At 39.9% G+C, this 25627-nt stretch overlaps 2 long non-coding RNA genes across 2 annotated transcripts in view; one reads left to right on the top strand and one right to left on the bottom strand.

Annotated features, from left to right (window-relative positions):
* Positions 1–18316, top strand: part of LOC128792097 (uncharacterized) — a 95251-nt gene extending 76935 nt beyond the window's left edge. Inside the window, exon 4 of the long non-coding RNA XR_008432304.1 lies at positions 15209–18316. This is a non-coding gene — a long non-coding RNA (uncharacterized LOC128792097). The remainder of the gene's footprint in view (positions 1–15208) is intronic.
* Positions 7187–24841, bottom strand: LOC128792099 (uncharacterized). Its single transcript, XR_008432307.1, has 3 exons — positions 24674–24841; positions 21328–21501; positions 7187–7313 (listed from the first exon to the last, which is right to left on the bottom strand). It is a non-coding gene; the product is annotated as an uncharacterized LOC128792099 (long non-coding RNA).
* Positions 24842–25627: the final 786 nt, after the last annotated feature.

Below are 25627 nucleotides of genomic sequence, written 5' to 3' on the forward strand. Positions count from 1 at the left end.
AGAGGAAAAATAGACGTGGAAACCCTAAATGGGTTTCGCCATCCTGGCTGGGGATGTCACCACAGCCCGAGGCAGAGGGTGTCACAGCCTCCCCCTTCTGAGTAGGACATATGAGAGACTTCGGTAAGCGGTCGCACAGGTGAGTGGCAAAGGCTCATGTCAAAAGGTTTGGGGATTTTTCAGGGTGGTTGTGTGATAGCAGGTAATGTTTTCAATGGAAGATAACGAACTCGTGGTAAATTCTGAGGGAATGGTTTTTCCCTGGCTGTAGAGCAGCGGGTAGAGGGAGCAGCAGGACTGCTCGCAGCCCCTGGAAGCCGCGCAGCAGCAGGACGCGGCGGAGCGGGCAGCGGGGACGGCTCCTGTCTCCCGAAGCGCGGCCGGCAGCGCGAACCGCGGGCAGCGAGCGATGGCACCGCCTCGGCCGCCACCTCGCGGCCAGCGCCGGAACTGCGGCCGGCAGCGGCAACGACCGACCGTGATCACAGAGCCACCGCCGGGCCCCAGTCACGGGAAACAGCCCAGGCTGCGGCTCCTCTTCTTTTCCACTGAGTTAAATCCCATTTTAATTTCATTTTAACAACATAGGCACATTGCTCGTGCTGTTAATAGGCCAGGACACTTTGACACCATGTAGCAAGACAAATTTAAAGCATTATTTCTTAATTTTTTTTTATCACTTGTTTCTCTTGTATCAACCTGAGAAAGGTACTAAAAGTGGGAGGGAGGGACCCTGCGTGCATTTCTAAGGACAGGCTTATTGCTTCGAAATGTTAATAGAAAAGCAAGTAAAATAACAAACTACATCTGCTGCATCTCGGTTGTTAAACTGCTGCTGTCAGTCAGTGTAATTCCCACCAGCTAACAATAAAAATGTTTTGACATCCAATCTTATACACACTTCAACAATAGTTACCTAACAGGAATTTTCTACTATGGAAGTATTTCTTTCTCCACTCAGAATCATGAAAATGTTGATGTGCAACAAAGTCCCATTATAAAGGGCACCCTGTCAGGGACAGTAGTCACCAGAGCAGCTCTGTAAATTGCGCTGTACAGAGCAGTCATGTACAATACAACTGTTATATTTCATACTAAAAACCAGCTTATCACCACGGACAGGCAGCTCTGGTTTCTTAAAAAAATACCATCAGACCAGACAGTGCTTGTAATTGGAAATTTAGTGTCTCCTAGTTCTTTGGCTAGTTAAGCTTTGTTCAGGCTGTACCCTGAGCAAACAAGGAGAAGGTTTTCTTTGGGCAATTGCAGAGCTAATGGGTACCCAGCTTATGCTTAGCTCCACAGTCATTAACAGCATCCAGCACAAACAGAGTCTGACAACTCCTCTGTTCCCAGCTCCAGAAGGCAACTGAAACCACAGCAGCCTCGAGTCACTTGAGCTGCCTTTGCAAAGCAGCTGGACTGTGCAGAGGAGCTCTGCTGATCCAGGCTCTCCACCACACTTCTGCTTGCAAAAGTCAGGCAGGGATGTGGTTTTGTTTCTGTGTGGAAGGGATCTGTAAATGATTTGAAGGTTCAGAGTTCAGGGCTGAAAAACACCCATCGGGCTGCAATGCCCGCAGGGGAGCTGTCTGGTTTGGTAGGGTGTCTCTGGGTATTTCTGGCATTTCACCTCCTGACTGAAGTCAGGAAAACTCAAAGAAAGAAAGAATATGGAAAAATACATCCAGACACTTCCGAACATGGAAACCAGTTTCCTAATGTTTAGTCAAAGGCAGAAGTCAGTTCTTATTTTGCCCAGCCTCTTTGAATTAGAAAACATTCAGTGCAGTTTCCTTTCAAATATTAGATAAGCTGTACAAATAGCTGCCCAAGAATCAGAACCATGACTAATTCTTGCTCATTAGATGTGCAACATAAATAACTACTTGTTTCACTACTGATTAATTACAGTGAAATGCCTCCAGCTCTGTCACATGCATCGAGATCTGCTTCCACACTGCCTCCTTCGAGTAAATCTGTGTCATCATTCTGCAGACTTTTGCCATCCAGAGGATACAGGAAAGGCTGGGTGCCAAGGGCATCTGGCTCTGCAGCTCCTGGGGATTTAAGAAGAGAAGGGGGTGATTTAAGAAGAGCTACACGGGGGTGAGATACAGCCACTAGTTCTGTTACTGGCATAATACTGCCTGTACAAGGTACAATTCCCACATGGTTTTCCTAGGCCATCGTGTTGCAAATATTTCTGGGGAATTCTGTAATTTGCCTCAGCAGTATACACAAACATTCCTTAATGCATGACTTTCATACTGTCTGCCTGCTTCCAGGATTTTCACTGGGTCACTGCATTGGTGCGGATGCATTCCCTGGGGCTGCACATGTGTTGCCACGCAGCCAAAGGCAGGAGAAACCTTGCTATTTCAGGTCGAGTTGATTACAGGTTTTTGACTGAAGCATGCTTTTTCTTTTTTTTTTAAAGAAAACACTGAGTCACAAAAACTTAAACTTACCTTTTAAATGGATTGATTTTGAGGGGAAAGTTTCCCAGATGGGAAACCCAGATGGGGTGGTCTTTCTGTATATAGGAAAAAAGGAAATCTTCCATGGCTGGGGCATTTGTGTGTGGGTGCCCTGTAGCCAGCAAAGTGCAGTGAATTGTGAAATAACAGTCACTGAGCCTGAGAGGGAATCAAGCAGGGCAACGGTTTGGACCTACTTTGCAGAGTAGTTTCTAAGTCTTTGGGTTGTGGTCTCAATATAATCTGCCAATCCATTTTGTAGAGCTAATTATAAGTTCAGTGGGTCAGGGAGAAAACATCCTAGGCCAGCATTTAGAACAGCTGGGTGAGATAGGACCAGTCACGCATCCAAGCCAGACACAGGAATGAGCTGTGCACAGATATCTCCCATGCAATGAGTCAGGGGGTGATGCTACTCTTTGTTCAGCCTGACATAGAGGCAAACTCAAAGGCCTCAACTCTTTTTTTTTGATGCAGCCTTCCTTGTTTTTTTCTACCCCAATGTAACACAGATGAATAGACTTAAAATGGGGATATCTATTTAAAATCTCATTTTTCCCTACCTTCTTCTCGCCTGCTTTTAAATGCTCCTGTGCATTGAAAGGACTAATTTTGTTTAATTTCAAAACTGAAGCTGGTGGGAACCAAGGATGGCCTGAAAGTAATTGTGTTAACAGAAAGTAGTGCTGTGAGGTCAGGGGAAAGTGCAGGACCTGAGTGCTCAAAATACCATCAGCTACGTCATGAAAACAGATGTGCTCTGTAGCTCCTTTCTGTGTGTGGGGAATAGGCTCAAGATCAGGGTCTACTCTGAACAGCTCAGCAAAGCTTTTTGTCCTGTTCTTCTACTTTCTACCTTTCCTTTCAGAAGGGAACCTAGTTGGTTTGTTGTTTTTTTTTTCCCTCTCCCCACTTGGTTTTCTGGTCACTGTGGAAAACTCTCTGAAGTTAGTGTACAGAAATTCTGACTGGTTTTAAAAAAACCCTAAACACCAAAGAGCCCAAACTGTCCTCATTTCCTGTATTTAAACCAAAATTATAACCACTTAAATAGGAGGAAAACAAAAACATATGTCACTGGGTTCCAGGAACGCTCTGAATGGATGGCATTTTGATCAAGGTTTTATGTGCCCTATCCAGACACCCAAAAAATTGTGCTGTACATCAGATTTAAAGTGAGCTGTTTTATTATGTGTGCAGAAGTGACTGCATCAATGACAATGTGCACAGCTTGTAATCCCTGCCTCGGGATTTAAGGCTGAAGCTCGGAGGTGAGTTTTTGGGTGGTGGAGAATGGCTGGTAAGTTTTCAAAATTCAGAAGTATTATCAGCTATTTCTAGTGTGTTTTAAAGCTGCACAGGACGAGCTCTTGAGCTTCAGGGAGCAGCAATACAAAATGCTCCTATATTTTCTCATACATTCAAAATTAATGTGAGTTTGCACCCTAGTCTTCCTCTTGGGTTTGGGGCTGTCATTGTCCCCAAAAGGACTACTTGCAGATGTACCTGTCTTTCGTTAATTTGGTCGGAGTTCTAGTTTATACTTGAATTTGATTTTAATTCAAATCTAACTTCACATACTGCAATTTTTACTTTTCCTAATAAAAAAATTACAGATAATGTAACAAAGAACCAGGAAGAAAAGGTCTAGTTTGCAGAAAAAAAAAGTTTCCTGATGCCAGAGAAGCAAGGGAGTCTGACAGCCTAACTTGTGATGTTCATTCTTGCTCAGCTACAGTGAAGATAGATTAAGGATAAATTACTCAGTGAACAAATGTCTTGTTTTCTCTGTGACTCCACCTCTTTCGGGCATCCTGCCTATCCCCACCCCTTACACTTGTCTGCATGTCTTAATGGCAGTGTTCATGCAGCTGGTAATTTATGCGTGTGAGAGATAAGATTTACATAGAGCCTTCCCTTTGGTTATACAGAAAATTTGAGATTCAAGTATGTATGTGATTTGTCAGGTCTCACCCTTCAACTTAAAAATCATAAACATCTTAAGGGCTGGACTTGAGAGAAATTTTAAAAGGAATAATTTCAACTACATGTTAGTTCTTAGGTCCTCACTTTACACCTAGTTACAAAAGTTTGTCTTCAAAATAAATACAATGCCTATTGTAACATAAGCACAGAGTCATCTGGCTGTGACTGGGGCAGTTTGGTGTGTGCTCTGCAAGAACGACGGAGCCGATCCTGTTACTGAAATCTCCTTGATTCTCTTGGTGTCTGGTGTCATAAACACGAATTGTTAATTTCATATTACTCATAACAGGCACACTGTGAATGTTTGCAGAGTTTATAGGGGATCAGTTACAAATGTGATTATACCAGCCATTCCTCAGGACTGATACCAGTTTCAAATTAGAAGCTGACAGGCCTCACCTGCTGCAGAGTTCACTGACAGGTCACCTTCTTGTCATTTTGGCTATCCTCCCATCAAAATGACACCTGTGTTCATAAAGGGACAGCAAGGGACTCGAAGTTGTTAGAATTGTTGCAGAATAAGAATAAAATATCATCTACTCCAATAATGTAGTGCTCAACTTTGGCCTTTCAGACAGCTTGATGCTTGCAGCCCCTGACAATGTTTCCAGCTACAAGAATAGCTGGATGCAAGGGTCAGCAGTTGTTCCCTCTTCTCCTTGTGGATGTGAGGCATTCAGCTCAGCCCAGGCCACAGGGCACTGACAACCCCAGAAAGAAGCAGAGTTTGTAAAGTGCCTTTGCTTTTCTTCATGCAGGACAATACATGTAGATAAACAAACATTCCTTACAGAGGCTGGCATTACACAACCATATTTTTAAACAAACAATGTGTGAAAAACAAAAGGTAAACATTGTTAAGCAACTGGATAAAAAAAATGAAACTTATTTTCAATTTGTTGAAACCTATTTCTTCATAATAGAATATTTCTCACATTCACTCAATTTAATGGAATGGAGCTAGCTAGGTCAGTCCAATTCTTGTACCCTTAAATTTCTCAAAACTAGGAAAATAGACTGCATCTTCAAATACAGGCTTTGGGATTACCTCTTATTTCTGTAATTAAAAAATAGAAATATCAGATCCCAACAGTGTCAGACTTTACTGATTAAAGATTGGGGCTCTCTTGGATTCCAAGTGTAGTAAATAATTATCTAATGTATGTGTGCCAGCTATGGAACTATTGTACAGCTGTCTTCTTTAAGGCTTGGCTTTTCCAGGAAGTGAAGGAAATGTAGGTGTATGTAATCCCACTAAAGTTGCCTGGCACGTTGTGAGCAGAGAGGAAGGTCTCTGAGTTGGGGGATGTTACAAGCTCCCGTAAGGCTGCTGGGAAAAGAGCACAAACATACTTGTTAAGAGAGAGGGTAGCCAGGGATAAACAAGATGTTGAATTACACTTTGCCAAATGAAGGGCTCAGGGCAGCCAAGGCAAATCTTTTTGTTTTCCTCTCCCTAAACGAGACCTTTATTTTTGGCCTTTTATTTGTGGTTAGCAGAGCTATAAGGACATTCACTTATCATAGTTGCCATCATTCTCTGAAATCTCTTCTTGGCTTTATTTGCTGGTCCACGAAATATAATAGTATTGGCATTTTATCTATATTAACTAATCATAAGACCAGATTCCTCATGGTGTAAACAAGCATGACTTAGGAAAGCAGTGCCGATTCAGGCCACCTGAGTGTCTGATTCTTAATATAACAGGGACCATGCTACAAGAAAGTGAACAGAAGCAAACATTTATTATAGAAACTCATGTCGCCAACAAAGACTCCCCCCACAACATTCAGCAGGGAAAAAAATATAGCTAAGGTAGATTTACAGAAGCCACCACTTTTCTTTTAATGATTTGGATATTGATCATTTTTAATCTTCTTCTCAGAACAACCAGGAGATCTATTACAGCTTGAGCCAGCCATGAAAAGCAGGTCCGTTCTTTAACCTGCCCCAATTCACTTGGACATATTTTATATCTCCAGGGATTCAGCCACGAAGTCCATTAGAGCATCAGATGCAGTGAGGTCAAATCAATTGTCCATACTGCAGACAAGGTAACCATCATTTACTGTAATTCTCCCCCGTCATGGTAGAGGAGAGGAAAGGTTAAAAGCTGTATTACCATGAGGCTGTCTCATCTATCTTTCAGTATATTGGTAATACCTAAACATTGCTTAAAGAACTGAATGTACAATCTTAAATCTGAACTAAACTGGATTTAATGGTTAGATTGCCAAATCAACAAATTTGTTAATGTTTTTTTTCAGGTAGGAGGAGAAAAAAAGAGTAGTTTTAAAACAAAATATAAATATAAATACATTGTCACGTCTGATGCAACACATCCAACGCTATAATGGAGCGTTCATCTCAGGATGCCCTGAATGACTGACATTTATCCTTCCTCATATGTAGATATATTTACCTATGAAGTAATTTGCTGTCATCCCTTTAAGCTGGAGATGCTATGGCAGACCAAAAACAAAAGAGGAAGTAAATTCAGGATGTATATTTTGCACTGTAAATCAAGTCCTTATGTGTTTGCACTCCAGGATGGGCAATAATAATTGACTGAAGCAATCACTGCTGTGGGAAAACAAACGTGCTGGCCGTGTCGCATCTGAAGGTCAGGCCTGATGACACAGTAAGCACCTGAACTCTCACTGACTCCCGGGGAGCGGCGGGTGCCGAGCACCTCCCGGAGCTCTCCTGACAGGGACAGATTTACGCGGCCGCTGGGGCTGGGATGAGGATGCTTCCCACTCCCACCTCCCGCTGCCGGCTCTGCGGAGTCGTTTATTTCCATTAAGGTGCCATGGCAGCTCTGACTCCTGCGCTCCGTGTGGTAACTGCAAGAAAGCAGAGAGAAAAATGCGGTTCTGTGCCAGACTGCATGTTCCTCCTCCTTGGAACCACTGCACCGTGGCCCTGACTAATGGCACAGGGGCTGCTGTGCACACTGGGGACCCGTGCTGACCCCTGTCCTACCTGTGAGAGCTCAAGCACTGTGGCCAGGCCCTTGTAGGAATCCTCTGTTGAAGTGAGAAGTGACAATGAAGCTCAGACTTATTTACTTGCTGGTTTGCCTTTTCTAGGTTAATCTTTTCTCTTTCCCTGGATTTCTTTAATCCTGAGGTTTTTTTTTTTTTTTTTTTTTTTTAAGTAAGCGATTGAATGAAGGAGCTATTGAAATTTTCCATTTTTCAGAAATCTTTTCACAGCTGTAGAAATGAGTAAATTTATTCGTGTTTCAGAAGCTGACTTGCTGAGCAAACATACCCATGTATGGGAAATACAGCCAAAGTAGTAAGAAGGTAATTAAGCACTGTTGCACTGTTATTCTGGTATAAGTACATCAAATGTATTTCTGTGGCTGACATACATTCATGATATTCTTCATGGCAGAAAATGTGATGAATGTAGTAGGAGTGTAAGAGTTGGTGTAGGCTGCAAATTATTAACTATTTTTGTTATGAAGCCTATTTTTAAGATCTTAGTAAGGTTTTAAAGCCTTTTACAGGAAATTTTAACTTCAGATAATGTGAGTATTCAGTAACTGTAAAAAGAAACTAGCAAAAGTTTTGTGTGTGCTGAAGGAAAGATAAATTGTGCTTTAGATTAGGTGTTACATACCATTCATTTAACTATTTTTCCTCTTCTGCTCCTTCTTTTTATGGTTTACCTTAACACAGAGTCTGTGTGGCTCCTTTTCCTCAGTTTATGTTACACTACCACCTCTGAATTCATCCCTCTGAATGTCTCTTCCCAGATCCTCTGCTAATGCTCACAGAAGTGCAGATTGGAGTTGTCATCCAATAAAAGTAATGCCAGTCATTAAAAAATTAAGCATTAAATCAGGTAGTGTTTTGTTCATTTTAATGTAGAAACTCAGAAATAAATAATGGGAATTTAAATCTAAGAAGAAATAAATTGATCCAAGTCTGGAAAGAAATGAAAGATTGGAAAGTTGTTTTACTTTGTAATAGCTCAAAAGTAGGGGCTGCATGCAGCTTGCATGGTCTGTTGGGTTCCTTGCTCTGGAGCACTCTCAGATAACTCTCAGCTGAGTAGTCCCCTCTCTGCTGGCACATATTCTGCAATGCTAATTCAGAGAAGGGTCCACTGGGTTATTTAACTGAAACTAGAGTCTCAAAAAGATCAGGCAAGCTTTGCTGTTCTTTGGCTTCAATGAATATCACAGCCCTGACTGAAAGAGCACTGAACTTAATAGAAAGGCTTTGGATCTGGAAAAATGCTTACTGAAATCATTGAAAGAGCTTTAACTCCAGCAGTTAACACTTCATCCTAGCCCTTTTCTCAGCAGATACAAAAATGGGCTCTCAATGCCCAGTCATGTTTCTCAGATCAATATGACAAACTAAGGGATGTGTATTAACTATCTGCTCTGGTATCATCACATGTCAGATCAGACTTCTGAAAAATACCTCTTCGATTTTACAATAGTTCTACCTTGTGCAGCACACAAGTGTATTTTGAAGGAAATCTGTTTAGGAAAATCACTAAGGAATTCCTTAAGAGTTATATATAGCTCTTAGTTGACAGACTTCCTTAAAGAACTCCTTTTTCTATGTCTACAGTAATTAAATTAAAAGTTGTCTTTTGAGTATTTGATGTTGGCATGTTGCATTTAGTTTAATTTTCTCCAAATGCTAAAGAAACCGGTTGTGACAGTTATGGGGAAGTAGTTAGGTCTTGTGAACATGACAGAGGATCAGAGTCTCTGAATTTGCCATAAGGTGAAATAGTCAAGAGGCCTTTTTGGGTCACCTGGTCACTTTGTGGGGGTGTAGGAATTGCCTGCTTGTTGCATCAGTAGTCACTGCCCTGAAGTGGAGCTGGTGGCGTGACAGCTGTGGAGGTACAGAGGACATCAGTGTGGGGCTTTGGGGATGAAATTCTCCTTTAAGTAACCAAAAAAGATGGCTCTGGTTACAAAAAACTGGTGACATTAGGCAGAAGTGCTCTGGAAGCAAGCAGGAAACGAGCAGAAGAGGAATGTGTTTGAGAGCCAGTGTCACCCTGGCTGCAGCCTGGCTGTGGCACAGCACAACTGCCTCATGTCTGAGATGGAACAGGAAAGCTCTAGCAGGAGGTTACCCCAGTAGCTCCTTCTGTTAAAATTGAAACAGTTATTCATGAATAGCATCTTACATCTGTATAAAAACGTTTCCTACAGTGCTACAGGCTGCCAAAGAAAACAGTACTGCCCTTTTCCCTCTCCTTCTCTTTTCTTTAATAGGGTGAAAATTAGTAAGTGTAGATTGCCTGGCCTGGTGTTTCTTGGCATATACAGATAAAGCAAAACTAACTTGAAAAGCTTTGGAGCGTCTCTTCACATAAGCATGCATTTTTCTGCCATGTGCTGAATCCCCTCCTACTCTTTCCAATTTACAACATATGATTCTCCAATATGTCACTGTGAAGTCTCATTTATAACAGTTTATCCATTAGTATCTTCTGTCTGAACCTCTTACTTAGGTGCTCTCTGATGTCCAAACTGCGTGAATCACAGAAAAAAGCTGGGGTCCTCATGCTTTCATGAGGCTATTTAAACCTTCTGGACCTGGAATTGCAGATAAAAAATATGAAAAATTCAAATTGGATATACAGTTTTAATTTCTGCAGATTTCCCAATGTTCACAACTTGAAAAAGGGCCTGGTGTTTGTGACCAGATGGAAAACAACCAGCTTAAAACAGAACACACATACAAAGCAAGCCAAAGAGATTAATTAAACCTTTTGGTATTTGCTTTGGATTTGGATTTTGGGCTGAAACTTGCTGTAAAAGTTTTTCAAAAGCTGAAGAAGAGGTACAGCAACCAGTGAGGGAGTTCTTGCTTTACACAGATCCATCTGCCTTGCCTACAGATCTGTTATTAACTGCCTTAAATGATGGCATTTGTCCAAACCAGCAAAATGATGAGAAAATGTATTGAAATGAAACATTGCCCTGAAAGAGCTCCTGTTTTCCTACAAGTTCATTTTGAACCAATTTGCCAGATCAATTCAAGGACAAAATTTACCAAGATTTTGAGAAACAAAAGCACTAGAAATATTTCCATCAATTAGAAGAAAAAAACCTATACAATATTGTCCTCAATGTCCTGATTTCCAGCCCTGAGTTTAGTGTTACTGCTAGCTGAGTGGAAATCTCAATGAGAAGTTGGCTTTTAGAAAAGAGAATTCAACTAATTTATTTTCATAACTGAAGCTGAGGAAAATTCAAGCTATGTGACAAGGAAAAAGTTACATTATTGGAACAGGAAACATTTATGTAAAAAAAAAAAAAAAGGTAAAACAGGAAAACCCAAGGAAATTAGACAGTTTTTAAATATATTTTTAACCATGCAAGATATCCCTTTCAGCACAGCATAGGATGTAGCATTAATCTTATTTGTCTGTGATTTAAAAAACTATTTCCTCATAGTCAGGACTTTGTTACATTACCTCATTTTTACCCACAGAAGCCAAACTACTGATTTTTTGGAGACTGTAAGCCATAAATTCTTTTCTATGACAATTAGTTCATTACTAATCTTGACCATGTGTCCAATGAACTAATGAAGAACTTTAATATTGAAAAGCACCTCATAAATCATTTACAATAATCCAGAAGAAATATTGAGCATTTGTAAATATGACTTCTTTTTGCAGGATTTGTCTTTCTTTTCGTTTTTCTTCCTGAATGCTTGCTACAATTATCTTTAAATCTCCATGAAAGAAACCAAAGAAATGGCAAATCAGATATGTAGTAATATTAGTCATCTTACTAATGGATATCCTATAGCTTGCCTTTTTTTCCACTTCCTCTTACCTGGTCCTTTCATAACTCAGCCAGACAGACTCTTAAATACCCTTTGATTGGAGCCAATGGGTCTTACAAATGTAATTTATGCAGGAGTTGATGATTTAAATGGAAAAAACCCAAAGTCTTGTGCTTTTAGAAAATGTAAATCTGTCTGGATCTCCTTAAGGAAGGTTCTTGACTACAGGAGAAACTCTCCTCCTTTTTATTTTTATTTTTTTTTTTTTTGCAAAGCCATAATTTTATTCATGAGATTCAGGTCTTCTTTAAAAAAAACAAAAACCTAAAAACAACGAAACTTTGGAATCATGGTTTTTATCTGTTGGTTTTTTGTCCAGCAGCCTCAGCCAAAACCTTGCCAGAGGTGACATGCAGGATGCTGTCAGCAGGCAGATGCCATGATGACCTCTCTGTCAAGACAGAGCAACAGTGCAAACAGTGCATAACACAGCAATTCCAGGGAGCAGTGCATTTATCTTAACCCTGACTCTGAGAAACTTCTACAAATGTTAAAAAAAACCCCAAGCACCAATAGTTAAAAAGGGGAGCTAGGTGTAAATCCTTGTTACTTTCCTGGTACTGTATGGCAATTAAAACATGACAACTTTGCCTCAGCCATAATATCTCAGAAATCCTAGGAGAATGAAGGGCTAAAGCAGCCTGCCTCCATCTGTGAGCTGCTGAGGCTGGCTGATGGCAAACAGCTCATGTGTTAATTCGTGGGTAAAGCCCTCCTGAGGCAGGTTGACAAGTTGTTTATTAGTGGGGTTGTAACTTGAGGAGAGATAAGGGTTCTCTGAACTACTCTCAGCATAAATTTCTGCAGTTATTCTATGAAGGTCCTAAATGCATACTTGTATTGGTGGCTAAGTTTCTTTTTTCCAAAAGGGAGTGCCAGTGTCTCTGTGAAAGATTATATGTGAGGGACAGGCTTACTTAATTTTATAATTTTGTGAACTCCACCAGTGTCTACTCCTTTTCTTTCAAATTTGGGATAAGGACATCAGATAATATGGTTTTCTTTATCTTGCTCTGTCTTGCAAAGGTTATGCTGGTGTGCTTGAGTGTTCCTATTGATATTTCAGATCTCTCAAGACACAGACTGCATCAGATAGTAGTGAACATACCTGACACCTCCTCTGGAAGGAGTCAGATTTTCTTTTAAGGAATTTTACTGTTTTAATGGAGAGAAGTACTGGGAAACTTCTTTAACCTGAAGGTTCTATAAAGATTCAAGCCAGATTCTACTTGCTTCCACTTCTTGCTGTGTTCAGTGTATTATAACTGTATGAGAAATGTTCAAAAAGAATACCTAGTTCACTTATAATGACTTAAAACTTAGCTCACCAGTTCTGACTCACATACCTGCTAGCTTGGAAATAAAAAATGAGCAATGTCTTATTTTTAAGCCAAGTATGGAAATTAGATATGGTTTCTAACTTGTTTCTGCTTCTAGTCTTCTTGAGTGTGTGTGGGAGAGGATGAGAACAAGACAAAGACATCTACAAAGAGAAGAGGAATATTTCCTTGAGACCCAAACAGAAATAAATTACTCCTAGTGTGTATTTTTAAGTGGCTTAGTTGATGCTATATTTACTGCACATAAATCTGGAGGCACCCCAGTTGTTGATTGTGATCAGAAGTTTTATGAAAAAAGCAGGACTTTATTTTCCCCCCAGAGGATCCCTGCTGATATCCCTGCTGTGCCCAGCCTTGGCCTTGCAGCACTGTGCTTGTATCCTGCTGGAATCTTTCTCTGGGGGTAACTGGGAGACAGTGAGACAGTGGGGGAACTTGGATGAGCCTTGAAATTAAGCTGTGCCTCCTCTCTTCTTTTTTCACTCACTTGATCACATCAGCTTCTGGTTTTAAAATGATGACACATTTTAGGGCAGTATTTAAAACCCCTGAAGTAAATTTTCTATATATTTCTATTTAGTACTATGTTTAAAGAGATAAAATATCATGAACATCATACTAACAGAATACTTCCTCTATCTCCATCTCTTATTTGCTCTTATTTTCATCTTAAGCACCTGAATTATTGGAGTACAATACATTAATCAGACATTTCACAAGCCAGAATGCTATGTAGCTTGATCACTTTTGGGGTAAAATTTAGCTAGACTGCCTAAAAATGCTTATTGGTCTCTATGGATTTGTGCTGAATTTATTTAAGACAAAGTGTAATATAAAAAGCCCTTTCTGCAGTTAATTAGCCTCCAGGTTATTGCAGGCCCCAAGGCATTGTATTTGAGTTGTCATTGCTACTTGCAAAGATCAGCAGTACTTAATTCTTGTGTTACACAAAGTAGATTCCCTATGCTTATCTGGCTAGTGTTAATTCATTGTTTCCAGACTCTATTTTTCATTTTCTTCTTGGCTATTAAAGATGGTGCTAGAGATGAAGAATTTTGCTGAAAGCAGATGTGTTACACTGAGACAGTACCAGTTTAAATTATGGCAGAACTAAACTTGAAGGAGGTTCCTCCAGAACTATGCTATTGTAACTGGGCGCAAGATTTGTTCCTGTTACATGATAAAAATAAAACAAATAGGGTTCATTCAGACTCCTTTGGGATATGGTAGATCTAATCTTATTAATTATTCCTGTTTTCTAAGGAGAAAACATCAGATTTCCTCCACTTGGTAATTCTGTTTTCACAGAAAACATTTACACATGTTCCAATACCCAGCTAGCCCTGGCAGGAACTCTTTAGTGGTTAGAGAAGTGGCAGAAGGTTAAATCATCTGACTTTGATGTGATGTTGATTGTTTACCCTTAGTGTACAGTAATATCTTAAAAAAACCAAAGCAAAGTGGGTGTATTCATTACTGGCCAAACACAGCTGACAAGTTAAGGAATATGTGACGCCCCTCAGCTGAGACCAAAGTGCTTCATTTTAATGGAGATTACCGTAAGAACCAAATGAAGTTGTCTGAGGGAAAATGATGTCTCCTGAGCTTTTCTTCTGGTTTGGCCACAAGTTAATAACACAACCAGCACTTAACAAAAAAATGCAGGGACTGTATTATCTTTTAGCAAATGCCAGTCATGGGCAATCCAAACAGGTCAATTACTAGCAATTCTCCAAAGATCTCCTGAAACCTCAGAAGAGTTAGAGATGCCAAGAAAATGTCTAGATGCACAGAGACACAGGAACAGAAATAGGGCACAAACCAATTTGCAGAAATGGAATTTAACCCTTAGAGGGAAGAACCTAGCCTGCTACATATTCATTTCCACTTCATTAAATATTTATGGCGAGACATGCATGTAATGTGATTCTGCATTATGGAAAAAGCACAAACTGAATCTGCGCTGTTTCAGTCGTTTAACCTGTTTTTTCAATCTTTCTGTATCTTGCAGGTATTATGGGCAAATGTGGGGTTTTCTGCCACTGACATGTTAGACATTTGGAAATGAATGTGTTCTCTTGAATAATCCTAAATCAGCACACACAAAACAGCGTGTAGAGGCCAGTGACAGCCTATTCTTCAGCTCAATAGCATGTCTACAACTTATTAATATTAATGAAACCTGCACACAAGCATGTGGGGATAATTGACCCCATTAAATTCCATTTACTCATGAGCTACTTTGTAAGGTTTGCCTCTTAGTTATTGTAGTTTTTATCAAGGATAGAAGTTGGAACAGCGTTTATGCCAACAAAAAACTATTTCAGAAGTAGCTTTGTGGGAAAAAAAAATAGAAAAAAAAAGGAAAGGGAAAAAAGGCTCAAGAAAAATGAAGTACCACAATGTTTTCATCCAAACTTTAAACAGCTAATGAAAACAACCTTATCTTGGCTTTAAACCTTTATTGGGACAGGACATCAAAATCCTTTAGGAGATGAAAGCATCAGCCTGTGTCTATATTTTTTTTTGGGATCTCTTATTTATTTTTTTCATTTGCAGGATTTTGCATTGAGCTGGACGAACATGGGAGGATGGAGCAGTATTTCAAACGCATCCTTGGAGATCTGGGTCCATTCAAAGCCAGGATGGACAGAACTCAGAGCAGCCTGATAAAACTGAAGATGTCCCTTTAGGGTACTTTCCAACCCAGACCATTCTGTGATTTTATGGTTTAATTTTTTTCTCTTAAATTCTCTGAATTTTGCCTTAACTGAGTTTTCTTTCATGCTTTTTCTATTATTTTTCTGAGAAAGTGAGTAAAACAAGATAGTCAATCTGGCCAAGAATATCTGATAACTTTCAGCTGATCTTTTCTTTAAAAGAATTAGCCCATGATATGAAATTGGTTTTGCAAAGTTATGTACAACTGTAGTCTAGTCAGACACACCAAGATAAAATACTCGTGTTAGAAGTTGCCATTAGTTTTGCCATAATTACTGTTTTGTAGTAGATATTATTCAAAATAATTTCCCTGACAGTAATTTTATAGTTTCTTGGTAAAGATCTCAAACAAACCTCTTTGAACAAACCTCACAATGAGATCAAATCTTGCACAGCAGGAGCACTCAGACAACATGAGTGGTTGTAAACCTGCTACTTTGTATCAAGAAATTAGCCTTTTTACAGTCTTAGCACACCTTCAAAATCCCCTTGTTCAGGGCTGCAGGGCACTTGAAAAAAGGTCCAGAATAACATTTGGTGTCCCCAGACCTGAACTGGGTGTACACAAGCTCCAGTGTCTCCACCAGCTCCAGGCTGACACGCTGCTTGTTGCACCAGAGCAGAATGAATAATCTCCAGACGTGAGTTACTGGCACAATTAAGGCAAGAGCACAGCTGACTGACATCGTGAACAAAAGACCTTTGGCAAAGCTTCCAGTGCAAAAGCAGAGAGGAAATTCACTCTTGGCGCCGAGCGCTCGCAAGTACAAGCAAGACGAACTGCTGATTAACAAGCTCAGACTCAGACCAAATTCCAAAGGATGAACAATGGCAATTACATTCTGTTATGTCTCTCTACAGCGTGCAAGCAATTTTTCATTACGTTAGAATCCATAGGCAACTCCAGCAGTACCTTTTCACTGTCTAATTGATACTTATGAGGTTTGGCTTGCAGCTTTCAAAAGAATCAGAAATACAGAGAATTCTGTACCATCCAACAAGAAAGCAAAGTTCTGTAATATTAGTTATAGGTGCAGTAGGTTTTGATGGCTCTAACACAGCTGGGTCATTTAATAGGGCAGGCAAGACACAGTTGTGCTTTGGAGGGTGCACACTGAACTGGGCTGCTGGGGTTTCCTCATAAAAATGAACATGCTGATCCCTTCATGGGGATCTCTAGCAGGTTTGGGGACATGATTTCTTCTACAACAGTCAGGTCAACCCCTCTTTGAGGGACATATTTCTCCCCACATTGATTTGATTCTTTTTATAACTTCTAGCAGTTTGTTTGCTGCAGCACTTCTGGTTTACTGGTCCCAAGGTCACAGGGTCACCTCTGAGCCTTTCTCACATATTTTCATCTTCTTTTTCCTTGCCTGTGGTAGTGAGGTCAGTGCAACTAATTGATTATACTGAGCTAGTACTGGGTATTTCATATTTGAGGGAATCCCCTCTGTTCCAAGTGTAATATTTTTTTGACACTTTGGTCTGATGCAGTCCTGGAGATACTTCTGGTCTCATATAGGAACCTCACTGTCCACCCTTACTGATTATTGATGCAAATAACCTATTCAGGTTTCCTGCAATAGCTTTCTCTTCCAGAACTGCTCCTTTTGTACCTCTGTCATATGTTGGCACCATCAGTTTACCAATCACCTTCTAGCCTGAGGTAAGTGAATGCAGTTATTAGGTTTGTATGTTTAGCAAGTCACTCTTCAAACTGTTGTGGGCCTATTTACAGTGGTTTCAGTTAACTTCTCCAAGTCAAGCCTCTTATCTACTTTTCTCCACAGAATAGGACTTACTTTTTGAAGGATGGCTTTTTTCTCCTGATAACCGTGTCTCTGCTCTTTAGACATGGTAACTATGTTTGATATTTGAAAAGACTATTTAATTGTATACATTTAAACTGGACCTTTATTGTACCTTTAAGCAGACTCTACATGGATTGTGCTAGCTGTGCTTTTTTTTTTTAATTAACTTTGCCATTTTAAGGTAAATTGCTGCCAAGACTGGTATTTTTTTACTTTATCCACCTGTGAGGATTTGAATTTGAGAATGACAATGTCAGGACATAATGTTTTTCCTTACATTTAGAAAGTTGGCAGCTTAGCTCTGCTGAATGTATGTGACCAGTAAGAGGTACTGGCATTCAGGTATGTCAGTCAGTGTCTTACCTCAGCTCTGACTCCTCAGGGGAGCTCTTAGAGCATCTCTGAAGAGCTAAATGGTTCGTACACACTGTAGTAAATGGCACACAATATTATCCTCTCCTCTGGCAGCTGTGAGAGAACCCTCCAAGGGACAGCCCATGGCCAGAGAAGGGCTGTGCACAAGTGCACAGTCTGCGGCTGAAGAAGCTGCAGACAAAAATGTTACCTTGAGTTCCCAACTTTTCAAGTCCTGGGAGAACCAGTAATTTAGTCCTTTGGTGAACCACACCGTGCCAGGACAGGTTTTCTGAACTCCATGCTGTTCTATCACACTTGACCTGCTAGTTGAATAACACAGTGTGGCATTATCTGATTTCTCCAGTGCTTACAGCAAAATGACTTCATAATAAAAGCATTCACATTCTCCTATACAACTTCAGATTTTGCCAGAGTGTTATGTTTCTAATAATGAAAAACATGGCTTATTTCAGATGATAAAGTAGCCATAAATAAAGAGCTCACAGGAGCAGGCTGACAAATAAACTTTTTATATGTTGGGTATGTATGGGGATGTAGTTTGTGGTGACAGCACATTGCTCAGAAAAGCAGGTCATATGCTGCTTCCTATTATACCAGTGTCAACCCAGAGAATTTCCATTGTCTGTATTTCAACCAGTTCAACTAAGATAAAGATCTCTGCACAGCATTTCATAGCCTTTTTGCCACTGTATAGTATTAAAAAAAGAAAGTACTGTAGGGGTCAAATTACTTTCAATATTGTTTGTGATAATAAATGCAGTACAAATGGTTGTGTTTCATCCATTAATCATAATAAAAGCATAAAAAAGGCCGAAATAGATTTCAGTAAGGTATCAAGCTCTTCTCTTGCAACATTTTGAAATTTAGGCATGTGGTACAAGGCAATGTCTGTCACTGTGACTGTCACTGGAAAGCAGACACTTCAGGATAAGCATTGCCATTTTATGTTGCATAATGATAAGGATCAAGTCCTCTGTCCTTAGACTACTTGTGGTAAAAAGAAACTAAGATGAAATAGTTGAAAGGACAACAGAGAGGATGGTTCAGAGGGACAAGTGAAGAGGTATTCAAAAAGCACCATGCCCCATGCACATACCCAAGAACAACAAGAAGAAAAGGGGAAGCTCTGTGCAGGGCTGGGCTGGCAGGATGCACACAGGTCTAAGCCCAGAGTGGTTCCCAGCCTCTTCCCCTGCTAATCTTTGGACCTGAGTAACAGGGGCAGATGTGCTGGGAGCCCTGCCAGCGCCAGCAATGGGGCACTGCTGGCCTGGGCTGGCTGCACTCAGCAGCCCTTGCCAGGGCTGTGATCCCAAAAGTTGTCCTGACCTGGAGGGGAAAGGAAGTGTTAAATGTGCCACAGTTTGGAGAGGCACAGCAGGTGTTGCTTTAGCCTGGGAGTGATGCTCCAGCCAGCCAGAGCCCTGTGAGGTTCACCTACCTGGCAGTCCAGAGCAGGGGAACTGAACTGAAGGCTCAAAGAGAGTGACAAAAGTAGGGCAACATCCATGGACAAAGCCTGAGCAGCTTAACTCACACTAATGGAAAAAGGGATTTGAGTCGCTAAAATCTGTTACATCGAACAGAGATGAAAATATAAGTATTTATTTCTGGGCTGTAAGAGTGCTGGGAGAGAAGAGAAATAATGCCTAACATATTCCTGTTCTGGAGGATTTTTTTTTTTACCCTCCTATTTTTTAATATCACAGATGTTATTTTCAGTATAAATATTTACATTTTTTGTATGAAAACACAAGAAAAATTTGAAATCTGGTTGCAGGTTTAAACATTTTTCATACACATATACACATACTAAGCCCCTGCTCCCATATTTCTCCAAATATCTGTTTCATTATGTGCTCTCAGAACAGCAAACAGCTACACAGAAAAAAACCTTTTTGTTCTTTTAAAAAAAAAATTAAACATAATATAGACTCTTTCTAAGAGATCAATATAAAACAGATATTACATGACAATTAATCAAATGCTGTATGTGAAAGGGCAAAATGTAGATCCTATTCAAATTTGTAACAATGTAAAGAAAAACCAGAAAAAATTGCTATTTCTCTGTTCTTAAGTACCACAGAAGAATCTGCCATTTTGCTGTAATGGAACAGCATGGAGTAATATGAATAATTTGAATTTCAGGAGCTTGTTTCTATCTGAGCAGTCTCATTTCATAACCAAGTCAGATGAGCCCTACCATCCTCACTGGAATGGGAGTCATGTAGGTTCATTCTCATTTTATGGATGAAATTATTGAAAAAGAAACATGGTGACTTGCCTGGTGCAATGCAGAATATTGTCTAAAGAAGAAATGAACCCCAGGTCTGTGGCCATCTCATTGTGTGCATTAACCTCTAGGCTTTCCAGCATGTAAGAAAATGAATTTCCTGGCTATTCAGTTTTTTTTGTTTTCTCAGTTGCAGAACAACAGTAATACTTCTGAAGATATTAGCATTATTTATATTAGATAGGAGATTTTTTTTAAGCCAATTCCTGATTAATTTCCTCTGGGGCAAATTCTGCCTGTGCTTTCCAATATTCAATTTATGCTGCCATCAGTAGCACTTCCATGGGTTGACCTGTCTGGACTGGCAGGAGGATGAGAGGCAGGGAATGGGAAAACCCACAGGTTTACCTGCTCACTTCAGGAAATGAAGGTACACCCAATCCCTTGCCCTTCTTCTGGCCTCCCATGAAAGCTCATCTGAGTACAAGCACCACACACTAAAAGACATTTATTCCTTCTGCTTCATTTGAGCTGTGTCAAAGCTGGTGGAAACTGTCAAATTATCCTTGGAGAAAATGAAGGATCTCCTGGGAAAAGCAGATTTTTACTATTTTAGTCTACCTTTCACAACCCCTGCTTAAAGGAAAAAAAAAAAAAAACTGTTAGTGGTTTATTTAGGTTTTTTTTAATACATTGATTAAAAAGTTGTGCTGAAATTCAGATAATTCTGCTTTTCTCTGAGCAGCCAGTGATACTGACTGCCATGCAGTCCATGGCAAAGAGGCACCTAAGAACACGATTCATTCTCTTTCCCTTCTCTTTGTGGCTCAGCACAGAATTCAATGATACAAATGCTAGAGCCAAACTGCAGTGGTTGTGCCAGCTGTGGGGAAAGGGCGCTCAGCCCTGTGACTGAACTCCTCACCCGTTCCTGTGGGGAGGGGGTGCCTGGCAAGCACACAGATGGCTCCTACAGAAGGTCACCAGAAGCGTTCATGCACACCCTACTTATTTCTGCACAGTATTCATTGATTCAAAATGCTTCTGAGCCTCTCTCTCCCCTTCTTGATAGAATTCTTACTGTGTTTTTAAATCTATGCCAATTTCAGTGTGGCTGATTTAGTTTCACACAGAAGAAGTGTGGGAGCAGCAGTCTTGGTTCCCCTGGATAAGCACTGGACTATGTGCTACTTGTGTGTGACTACGTGTGCTGTGAACCCTTGAAGTATCAAGTCCTTCCAGGCAAGACATAAATCTTTTGTCAATGAAAAGGGCATATTATCTGCTTCTCAGCTGTTTCTTTTCAAAAAAGCTATCTGATCAATAAGATAAATATTCAAGATGGTTATTTAAAAGAAAAAATAAAAGTAAAGCCAGAAGACTATTTTTTATCTATTGAACATTTATGAAGAATCATAGCCTGGGGATCTGTCCTTATGGTATGTCTCAGGTCAGAAATGCAGTAGTGCAGGAAAAGGATTTTTAAAGGGGTAAAGAACTTAATAATACATTGGCTGTAATATAATTTTTACCTTCTGAGCCAGTCCCTTGCAGCAAAGCTACAGATTAACTCCTAAGACAACTGGGTGCAGCTTTCCTGGGTTAACCAAGCTGGAACAGGGTCAGTCCAAGTGTGGGATTGTGAAGAGTGTCAACTGGGATCTTTATTCTCAGTAAATATCTTCTTGTTACCACGTATCTTCATACTGAAAAGTGTGAAGAAATTAAACTGATGACCAGCAAAAGGCAACAGATAAAAGAGTCATGGATTTATTATTTCTCTATGAATCCAGTTACTCTCTTTTCCATTTTCAACTTCTGTAGGTGTTGAATTTTAATTTTGGTATTGTTGATACCAAAACAAGGTGATCACAGCTGTATATGGGTAAGCTGATAGAGTTTTCCAGCACTGTTGGCCTTGTACTATCCCAAATCCCAAAACAACCCAAACACAGAGCCCTACCTTTCTCTGTAATTCAGCTGTTTCTCACAAAACTCCTCCTTAACCACCTGGGAATTCCTCACAGCACCACGTGTACATTTGTCAGCTTCTTACCCTATGATCTGTCACATCCAGCAATTTCTGATGCCATATTCAGGAGTTTCTGAGGCCATGTGTCACCAGATGACACAAGGAAAAACTACGCACCACAGCTTTGGTCACGATGAAGAGACTAATTTATTTTCTCTGACTCCAATCTTTTATAGTTCTCAAAAGATGCCAGTGGATTGGAGGGTGAACGTGCCACCTCTCCAACGACACTGGACAAACTACCTGTACATCAAATTTCTCCGCCTCTATGAAAGAATGCAAAACAATAGGTTGTTTACAGAAAGTTGTGTGGGAAAGTTCTCTACAAGAATGTAAACTCAGAAGGCTTTAGAAAACTCTTGATAATCAGGTGACAGCCATGCTCTGTGAGGTGTGTCCCATCCCCTGACCACAGCCCTGGCACTCAGTGGCACAGCCACAGCCAGGGAGAGAAACATGTACATTCTGCTAGGACTAAACCAGAATCACCATGGTATGCAAAAGGTGAAAATACCAATGTTTCTGGATTGATGTGATACCCCTTTTCCATGCTGCTTAGTTCCTGATCACTGATGGAATGAATTACTGAAAGAACAGGATGCACCATCTGGTCCCAGACAAAGGCAGCACCGTGAGTTAAATAAGAGCTTGAAAGGGACATAAAGATGTTTGTGACAGCCTAAGGAATGGAGGCCACTCCAGGAAGCTGCTCCAGTGAATGAAGGGTTCAAAGCTGACAAAACAAAACTTGGAGTTGAGGAATGTATAGTTTAGGGGAAATGTCTTTAAATGAGGAGGAATGGAAAACTAAATAAAACCATGATAATCATTGGAACTGTACATAAGATTACTTATATTAGATTTGGATAGGTCCTCAGAGGAAAATAAAAACATCTTGGTGTAAAAAAGATCAGCCACAATAGCAAAGTGGATAGTCCTGGAAGTGCATGGGCCTTTTTATGTGCAACTTTGGAAAACCAAGCTATGAATATATGATTTGTTGCATTTTTATTATAGAAAGTTTTATCCCATTTTTATGATTTTAGGATTAATAAATATTATCCAAGTCAAGCATAAAATGAGCAGCATCTCATTCAGCACATTTACTGGACTTTCCAGTGTGTTTATCATTTTCTTCTGGGAGCATGAATATAGCAATGATTAGAAAACAATACGGCAGGAAACTCTTATGTTAAACATTTGGGTTATGTATTACAGATTGTCTCGAATTCTCTGACTTTTCATATTTAAATATTTTCAAAGTTTTTCTGAAGCTTTTAGCATATTTTCTGCTAAATATGTACAAGCAAGACAGAAGATTCATGGAGGACTCTGGTCTTCTGTTACTGTTTAAACACTGATGCTTAAGGTTTAAATTTACAGAGAAAAAAATCATTCTACATCAAAACTAAGGTGTTGCATGTTTATTTGCAGACCAAGCTCCAGTAGTAATGTGTATTTGTCATGGAAACTGATTTGAGTTTAATTCTAGTCTCTCTTTTGCACTAGGAAAATGTGAGTTTCATTTTACTTGTCTCTGTTTTCAATTATAATTTGACAAAAGAAATAACCACATTACCTATTTGATTTGCCAGAACTTTATCCCAGCACCACCTGTTGAGCCCTCGGCACTTGAATTCTGACATAGAGCAGAGAACATTATTATGCAGTTGGCATTCTAACCAGCAAGGATGCCAACAAAAGCATAATATAGCCTTTGTACTCAAAGCACAACAAAATATATATTAAGCTACCAACTGCAAAGGTTTAAGCAAGCCACATTTAATTATACATGAACATATCTTTCCAACAAATAGCTCAGTAGAAAAAATGCTGTGGAGGTTAGAAAGAACCCTTTTGGTTTGCTTTGCTAAATATTGCAAGCTTAAAATAAATAAAGTTTCACAATGCCATGTAGATTTACATCAGAGATGGCAAGAGGACAGCCAGCTGGTTTATTCAAATAGATGGGTTCAACACTATCAGCTTCCCAGCTTAAACAAAACACCCCATGTTCACTTCTGGCAGGAGATCTGAGCTGGTGCTGCCCTGGTATCCCAGGAAGGTGGAAGAAGAGGCTCCCAGCACTTGTCTGGATGCTCTCTTCTGCGAGTAACTGGGAACAAAATAGAAAGGATCAACTGTGTCTTTGATGCATGTTTCTGAAAGCAGCACTTTGCCACAAAAATAATCACAACTGCTTCCTTGGCTCTCCTGGCCTGAGCTCTGCATTGAAGAGGGATAGAAGCTGGAGGAGGCAGGACAGGTCAGGAGGGATGAGGCAAAAGCTCTGCTCCCCAGTTCTGCAGAGGTCTGCACAGGGGCTGTGAACTCACAGGGGATTTGCATACTGAGAAGGGCTACCAGTAGTTCTAGCAGTGATGTTCCAGCTTCCAGAATTTGTTAAAAGATATAAGTCAAATCACTGCACACGTTTTAAGGGACCATTTTAAAATACTGGTGATAGTGACAATTCTCAGATTTTTGTCACCTCCCCAATAAGTCTACAAGAGATTTAACTGGTAAAAAAAACAACTAATTTTGTAAACAAGGGAACAAACCAGCTGTAAATCACAAAGTAATGGAAAGATTTTACTTACTGTGCTAACTTTTGAATCCTGAGGGACTTAAGTAATCCCTTCCACAGTGGGCTCATGCAAGCCTAAATGGAGGAGACACCTCTAGACACCTGTTAGATCCCCCAGATACAAAGCTCTGTTGCCTGGTTCCTGAAAGCTATTATATTCAACCCAGAAAGTTCAGTGAGAACGTCCTCTGATAGAAAGTAGAACATTTCCTATTGTGTTCAGAAAAGTGGAGGAAGTTTTTGTGGATTGCTTTCTTACCAATGCATTGCAGCAATCAGCACTCAGCAGAACTTGCAGAATCTCCATCTTTGGAGGGTTCAACTGAACGGGACACAGCACGAGCGACCTGAAGTAATGAGACCTGTGTTGAGAAGGGGATTGAACCACCTACAAAAGATTTTTCAGCCTAAATTATCTATGATTTGAAGACTGACCTAAAGAAATCGGAAAAGTTTCCCTTAATGTCATTAAATTTTAAAGAAATGCATTTTTGTCTTATTTTTTAAAGATTGGAATTGCATATTTACTATTTATAATAGCTTCTAAAACATATATTTTGTAATTGGATATGTCAATGTACTTTGATTTTTTTTTTTTTTTTACTTCAGGGATTGATTAAATAGAAGCACATTCATAAATGGTCCCATAAGTATATTGGGTACCTGTGGTGTCATTCCAATCAGTTGATGAAAGTGCTTGCCTAAAACTCTAAAATGGGGGCTTGAAACTTACCCTAATATCCTTAAGTCTTCTGTGCTGAAAATGTAACCTGACAATTGTTAATGAGAAAACCTTTCCTTCAAATTTGTAACATAAACTGTAGAACACTTTCTAAGAGGCAGGCCATATTTATGAAAGCCAAATCTAGTTGATCTCTCCTTCTCAATTGCAAATATCCCTTGTGGTAACCACATTTCATTCAGGAGAGTAAGGCTACAGGAAGTACACATATGACAGATAGTTTGGCATCATCCACTTCTGGATTTCTCAGATGTCTAACAGCCAAGAAAATGTTCCATCCTTTTAATTTCTTTCAAATAGCTGATACTTTGTAGCATTTACTCTAAATGAAAGCTTCAGATGGAGTATCTGGATAGTGTTTGAAAAGGGCATCAAAGAACTCTCCTGTAATAGAATCCAGCATCTCCTAATTTCTCCCTTGTTCAGAATAGCTACAAATGCTTAAAATTGCAACGTGGATGAAGCTTCAAG

The sequence above is a fragment of the Vidua chalybeata genome, chromosome 9 (genome assembly GCF_026979565.1).
Source record: "Vidua chalybeata isolate OUT-0048 chromosome 9, bVidCha1 merged haplotype, whole genome shotgun sequence".
Lineage (NCBI taxonomy): Eukaryota > Metazoa > Chordata > Aves > Passeriformes > Viduidae > Vidua > Vidua chalybeata.